Source organism: Muntiacus reevesi, chromosome 13 (assembly GCF_963930625.1).
Source record: "Muntiacus reevesi chromosome 13, mMunRee1.1, whole genome shotgun sequence".
Taxonomy (NCBI): Eukaryota; Metazoa; Chordata; class Mammalia; order Artiodactyla; family Cervidae; genus Muntiacus; species Muntiacus reevesi.
Genome location: NC_089261.1, coordinates 134250 through 142142, shown reverse-complemented (window position 1 = coordinate 142142; position 7893 = coordinate 134250).

The window sequence follows — 7893 nt, the reverse complement described above, 5'->3', positions numbered from 1 at the left end:
GTGAGGCCCAGGTGCTGAGAGGTGAGAGCCTGTCTTGAGGCGGGGCAGGCCGGTGTCCAGGACTCCCTATGGGCCAGGGTGGGGCAGGAGGCGGTCACCTGCAGGGTGTTCAAAGTGCCTGGGAGGCTGTGCGGGCGGCCAGGAGCCCCTGAGGGGGTAAAGGCTGCTGGTGCTCCATGCCGAGTGCCCGCCGCCCTGGGCCTGGGGTGGGGGCTGGCCAGGCCGCGGGCAGAGCCTCCGTTTTGGGGGTGACCTCGCGGTGCTGCCACAGAAACAAGCCTGGAACCACCTGTACCCCCCATGCCTGGCCTCATCCTTCTTAGAGCCTGTCAGGCAGACACATCCGGTGTTGGGGTGTGTGCTGGGCACGGAGCCTGGGGCTGCTCAGGGCAGGCTCTCTGGACATGGGACCGGGCCCCAAGGCCTCCACCTCTCAGCCCTGGGGTCACAGCCCTTGCTCCGTGGAGCCAGGCTGTGTCCTGGTGAGGTGGGGTTTTGGGGTGCAGGACCGATCTCTCGTGGGGGGTGAAGTGGATCATCGTGGCTCTGGGTGGGCCTCAGAAGTCAGGGAAGTGGGCCGGGCCTGGGCGGGGCTCCCAGGGTGGCTGCAGGCTGGGGACGGCTAAGGCTTCCGTGCTGATTTGGGGGCGTTCCCCTCCCCAGGGAGCAGGGACCAACACTCAGCCAGCCAGCCAGCCACCCACCCACCCACCCACCTACCCAGCCACCCAGCCACCCACCCAGCCACCCACCCAGCCACCCAGTCACCCAGCCACCCAGTCACCTACCCAGCCACCCAACCAGCTAGCCACCCACCCAGCCATCCAGCTATCCACCCAGCCGGCCAGCCAGCCAGCCACCCAGCCAGCCAGACACCCACCCAGCTACCCAGCCAGCCACCCAGCCAGCCAGCCACCCACCCAGCCATCCGGCCACCCACCCAGCAACCACGCAGCCACAAGAGGCACTTACCTTACCCACGAGACCCACCAGCCCACCAGCTTACGACCATTCCAACACTGGTCACCGCTCCAGCCTCCCTGCTGGCACCAGCCTGAGATGCCCCAGGACCCTCAGGTGCCCAACCTGGCCTGCTGGGCAGTTGGCTCCTGGGGGCAGGTGGTCAGCAGGAGGGAGCAGGTGGGGAACCCCCATTCCCCCTGGCCAGGCCTGCTCTCTGCGGCCCTCCCTGACCCACCCTGACCCTGCTCCCTCCAACCACTGACGGCTGTCCAGCAGGGGAGCCCCCCACACTCCCACCGGGAGAGAGCGTGGGGCCTGTGTCAGTGACGGGGGCAGGCTCGCCCCTGGCGGAGGCGCCGTGGGGCCCTTGCCGTGTGCAGAGAGCCGTTCATTTACCCCAGGAACTGGGCGCAAGTTATAAAAATGGTAATTTCTTGGAGATTCAATTGCATGTTTTCATTGTTACCCTTGGTAATCAAGGAAACAACTTTTACAGAGAGGCTGTGGGATGATGGAGGTCTGGGGGGGCGGGGGGGCGGAGCTGCACCTACGGTGGGCCTGTGTGGGGCCCCGCCAGCCTGGCGGCAACTGGGGAGAACAGGGCAACTGAGGACGCCCCTGGCCCCCCCAGAGCCCGGGCGGCCGCGTCTGGCTCCCAGGGCCCCTGTGGGAACTGAAAGGGCTCCTTGTGGGGCTTGGGCCTGATTCTTCCCGAGTGACGTCTCGGCTTTAAATAACATCCTCAGGATTAATGGCGCTGGCAGCCCACGGCTCCAGGTGATTGGAAAAGGGTTTTATGGCCCCTCGGGTGAAATTGAACCTGCTCTGGACGTGTGTTTCCAAGATGAGATTTTCCTCCCTGGCGAAGGCGGCACGTTTCACGCTAATTAACATGGGCAGGGGCTCTCTGCTGCTCATCAGCCACACCACCTGGGGTGGGGGCTGGGGTCCCTGCCAGCCCCCAAATCTTGGCACTCCCTGGTGCTGGTTTTGGAGAGGTGACCTCACCCAGCCAGGGGTGTGGGAGGGGGTGGAAGGAGGCCCCAGATTGGGGTGGGGGCCTGGCCCCCTCCCACTAGGCCCGTGAGGTGAGGTGGCCCCACTGGCCTGCAGGGCCCCTGACAGCAGGGGCTGGTGCCGTGTCCCGCAGTGGACTTCTCCCAGGGTGATCGCCTTCCTTTCACCTGCAGTAAACACTAGGCTATATTTTCCCTTTCCAATAATTGAACTTATTTATTTTTAACTAAGATTAAACGTTCTCTGTCAGCTCAGGAGATCCCACTGTGCTGTCAGGCCTTGTCAAGGCTCTCTCTCCTGCTGCCTCCGAGGGCAGCTCACTGGCAGGGACCTGGCCAGCGGCTAGGGTGAGGACAGCGGCAAGACCTCGTTTGTCTGGGAAACTTGCATCCCGGAGAATCCGCTTTCATTATCACTGCTGTCACCATGGACCGATCATCATTGCCACCACCTCATCCCTCATTGTCCCCTCCTCCATCACCTCCACCACCTCCACCATTACCACCATCACCTCCACCATCACCATCACCACCTCCACCATCACCACCTCCACCATCACCATCACCTCCACCACCTCCACCTTCACCATCAGCATCACCACCATCACCATCACCACCTCCATCATCGCCTCCACCATCACCATCACCATCACCACCTCCACCATCACCACTACCTCCTCCATCACTATCTCCACCACTACCTCCTCCACCATCACCATCACCTCCACCTTCACCATCACCACCTCCACCATCACTACCTTCACCATCACCATCACCACCTCCACCATCGTGGCTCCTCCTGGTCTGCAGGGAGAGCAGGGCTCTTGCTCAGCCACTATCCAGTCTACCTTGGTGCCAGGGCCTCAGAGATGTCGGCGGATGTGGGTGGGTGTGGATCCTGGGAGAAGGTCACACTCCTGGCCCGGTGTTCTGGGGCCCTAAGCGGGACTGGGGAAGGTTGGGTCATGCCCAGGGCCCAGAATACACATGTAGTGGGGGGCCCTCCCTGCCTCATCCAGGCGGCGGTGGGGGGGAACATACTGAGGGGTATTAAACCTTGCTTGTGTTTGGGAAACACTATTAACGATTAAAGATCTTAAATCTTCGTGACACTCTTGGTGACCAGAAACTTAATATACGAGCAGATAATAATTACTTAATGATGAATCAGTTAGTTCAGTCGCTCAGTCGTGTCCAACTCTTTGCGACCCCATGAATTGCAGCACGCCAGGCCTCCCTGTCGATCACAAACTCAAAGAGTTTACTCAAACTCATGCCCATTGAGCCGGTGATGCCATCCAGTCATCTCATCCTCTGTCGTCCCCTTCTTCTCCTGCCCCCAATCCCTCCCAGCATCATGGTCTTTTCCAAAGAGTCAACTCGTCGCATGAGGTAGCCAAAGTATTGGAGTTTCAGCTTCAGCATCAGTCCTTCCAATGAACACCCAGGACTTTTCTCCTTTAGGATGGACTGGTTGGATCTCCTTGCAGTCCAGGGGACTCTCAGGAGTCTTCTCCAACACCATAGTTTAAAAGCATCAATTTTTCGGCTCTCAGCTTTCTTCACAGTCCAACTCTCATATCCATACATGACCACTGGAAAAACCACAGCCTTGACCAGACGGACATTTGTTGGCAAAGTAATGTCTCTGCTTTTTAATATGCTATCTAGGTTGGTTATAACTTTCCTTCCAAGGAGTAAGGGTCTTTTAATTTCATGGCTGCAGTGCCATCTGCAGTGATTTTGGAGCCCCGAAAAAATTAAGTCTGACGCTGTTTCCACTGTTTCCCCGTCTATTTCCCATGAGGTGATGGGACCAGATGCCATGATCTTAGTTTTCTGAATGTTGAGCTTTAAGCCAACTTTTTCACTCTCCTCTTTCACTTTCATCAAGAGGCTTTTTAGTTCCTCTTCATTCTCTGCCGTAAGGGTGGTGTCATCTGCATATCTGAGGTTATTGATATTTCTCCTGGCAATCTTGATTCCAGCTTGTGCTTCCTCCAGGCCAGCGTTTCTCATGATGTACTCTGCATATAAGTTAAATAAGCAGGGTGACAATATACAGCCTTGACTGTTTTTTGTATATACAGTATATTGTATATATTTGTATATTATATATATTTGTGTATATATATGTATATTATATATATGTATGTATATATATGTGTATATATATGCATATGTATTTATATGTATATATATATTTGTATATTATATGTATTTGTATATTGTATATACAGTACTCCTTTTCCTATTTGGAACCAATCTGTTGTTCCATGTCCAGTTCTAACCATTGCTTCCTGATCTGCATACAGGTTTCTCAAGAGGCAGGTCAGGTGGTTTGGTGTTCCCATCTCTTTCAGAATTTTCCACAGTTTATTGTGATCCACACAGTCGAAGGCTTTGGCATAGTCAATAAAGAAGACATAGATGTTTTTCTGGAACTCTCTTGCTTTTTCAATGATCCAGTGGATATTGGCAATTTGATTTCTGGTTCCTCTGCCTTTTCTAAAACCAGCCTGAACATCTGGAAGTTCTCAGTTCACATATTGCTGAAGCCTGGCTTGGAGAATTTGAGCATTACTTGACTAGCATCTGAGTTGAGTGTAATTGTGCAGTAGTTTGAGCATTCTTTGGGATTGCCTTTCTTAGGGATTGGAATGAAAACTGACCTTTTCCAGTCCTGTGGCCACTGCTGAGTTTTCCAAATTTGCTGGCATATTGAGTGCAGCACTTTCACAGCCTCATCTTTCAGGATTTGAAATAGTCAACTGGAATTCCATCACATCCACTAGCTTAGTTCTTAGTGATGCTTTCTAAGGCCCACTTGACTTCACATTCTAGGATGTCTGGCTCTAGGTGAGTGATCACACTACTGTGATTATCTGGGTCATGAAGATCTTTTTTGTACAGTTCTTCTGTGTATTCTTGCCACCTATTCTTAATATCCTCTGCTCTGTTAGGTCCATACCATTTCTGTCCTTTATTGAGCCCATCTTTGCATGAAATGTTCCCTTGGTATCTCTAATTTTCTTGAAGAGATCTCTAGTCTTTCCCATTCTGTTGTTTTCCTCTATTTCTTTGCACTGATCACTGAGGAAGGCTTTCTTATCTCTCCTGGCTTTTCTTTGGAACTCTGCATTCAAATGGGAGTAGCTTTCCTTTTCTCCTTTGCTTTTCGCTTCTCTTCGTTTCACAGCTATTTCTGCACTTAATAGTTTCCGAAGTGATTGTGGTAAAGAAAAAGTTAAACGAAAGCCCATCAAAATAGCCAGTGCTCTACACACTGTGGGAACCTCGGTGCTGGGGGCGGGGCAGTGGACAAGTCATCCTGGAACCACAGATGGGTGTGGTTCTCTGGACCCTCCGGCTGCGCACTTCCTGGCCTGTGCCCTGGGCGTGGATGTTAGCCACACACAGAGGGTGAGGACCCCGTGCTCTCCTGCAGAGAGTTGAGGGGGTTCTTGCCCAGTCACTGGGTCAGGTGGGTGAAGCCTGTCTCCCTCCCTTGGGGGCTTATGAGGGGGCTGTCAGATTGGTTCAATGAGCCCAAGAATCTCCGCCTAGTACCTGTGGGTGTCCCGGGTCTCGGGTCTGGTAGACAGGGACATTCTCTGGCCCCGTGGGAGGCCTCTAGGCCTCCGCCACCTCTGGGCCCTGCAATACCCTTTCTGCCGTGAGACTGACGGTGCGTTTCCTGGATCAGAGCACCAGTTCTCACTAAAGTGTGAGTGGTTGCTCAGTGCTGCCATAACGCACCAGGCCTGCAGTCTCTGGAAGCCTGCGAGGAAGGCGAGGAAGAGGACAGCTCCAGGTGATAGAGGCCTGGTGCTGGTCGCCTGAGTCTCTGGACCCTGCCAGCCCTAGACAGCCTGCCAGGAAGCCCACAGCCCTGAGGGGCTTGCTGCCCTTCACACCAGCCTTGTTTTCCGATCTTGGTTTCTGGCCCCACCTGGCTAGACTCCCAGCTGACGCGACCACGTGGCCTCCTCACCCTGGCCTCAAGGCAGGCCCGCCTGAGCCACGCCCCTCCTCCGAGACCTCAGAGGCCCCTGGTCCCCGTCCAGAGCCAGTGGTTCCTGCTCAGCTGGCCCCAAGGCGGTGGTGGGAGAGGGAGGCCCCCGGCCCTGCTCTGGGTGGGTGGATGGCCGCTCAGTCCTGCTCCTGCGGCTCTGCTGAGAGTTCACAGTTTTCAAAGCCCAAGCTAAGAGCAGGTGGAGAGACAGAAGACCACAGCCCACAGGCAGGGCTGGGCAGGGACCCCCGGCTCTCAGCACAGACAGCTGGCTGCCGCAGCCGGGTGGGCAGGTGCGTCCTTGCCTGGCTCCCCCCAACCCCGTCTTCTGCCGTGGGGGGCTCCACCTCCCTTCACCAATCTAGGGAGGATTTAGCTTAATTAAAGTGGCTGATCTGCATTCAACTGATGTAAGATATAGTCTTGCAATCCTTATCAGGAATTAAGTAAATCATCCTTGCTTAGGGCTCTGAAGGCTCTTGGTCTATCTAACCTGTTGGTCCATCAGCCCTGTTCCAAGGGCTCCATGGACAGGCAAACTGAGGCCCTGAGAGGCTGGGGCTGCCCAAGGCCCCAAAGGCAGGAGCTAGGCCCCTGGCCACTGCCCCACCATGTCCCACTCACGGCCCAAGTTCTCAGGTCCAGACTCTCCTGACCTTTGGCCCAGGGTCACCGCTCTGAGAGACCCCTGGCCAGCACCCCATTGTTAGCCTGTCGTGGTTCTGTCCGGAGGTGTCGGTGACTCTGAGACCTTTTTGGCTCCCTGGCCGGGGTCAGGGTCTGGGGCGGTCCGGAGCTGCTGCCAGGGTCAGCTGCAGAGGCTCAGCAGGTAGGACCTGTGTCAGCCAGTCGGCGGCACTGGGGCCCCCGGGGCGCTGATGTGGACGGTCCTGGGGCTCTGCCCTGCAGCCCAGACACCCGTGGGGCCCTCGGTACCCAGGGCCCCCCTGCAGCCTGGCGGACCCTCACCCTGAGCGCTTCCCCGATGGTGTTCAGGGACTCAGGGTGAGAGCTGACTCACTGGTCTAACGAGGCGTCCTCATTCATAATTCATTCCTGCTAAGGACCTTCCTGCCTCTGAGGCATTGAGACTGTCAGTGGGCTGGTGGCTGGTGGGAGGCAGCTGGGGGCCCGGGGGCCCCGGGGGGGGGGTGCGCTGCTGCCCTGAGGGGCTGGTGTGGAGCCCTGTGTGGGGTCCCCAGCTCCTGGCCTTGATGGGAGATGCTCCAGAGGGTGGGCGGGACCCGGTAGGGGACCCAGGTGAGGGGTCTGTGTGCTGCGGTCAGCAGCCGTGGGGTGTGGTCTGTGGCCAGGCTGGCCCAGGCCCTGCGGACGGTGGCAAACACACAAGAGGAGGTTTGCGGAGACAGAGACTTGTAGCTCATCTTCAGGGTGTTCCCACGAGGTGATGCGGAGAAGTAATGGCGTCCCTCCCTGCAGGGTGGGCCTGGGAGCGGGGACGGACTTGCGCTGGGAGGGAGGCCCCAGCACTGGCCACAACCCACCTCCAGGCACTTTCCCAGGCTCATTCTGCAGACCAGGGCAGAGGACACGGTGGGCCTCGGGGAGACCAGGGCCCACGACACCCCATTCCCAGGCAGGCTCCCGCTGTTCCCTCTGCAGCCATGGACAGGCATTCTCTGTCAGGCACAGTCACAAAACTTCTAAGACTTAATTAAAATCAATCTCCGATTACTCAAATGCCATCGACTTGGGGCACGACTGATGGGGAAAATACGGTCATCATTATGGGAAACGTCGATACGAGGGCATCCACCATCCCTCTTCACGCAGAGCCGACTGGGCCCTCCCACTCTCTAGCCTGGGTCCACCCGTTGCCGGCTTGGAAGCCCTGTCCTGCCTTCCCGGGACGGGCGGCCCTGCCGCTCCCTGGCTGGC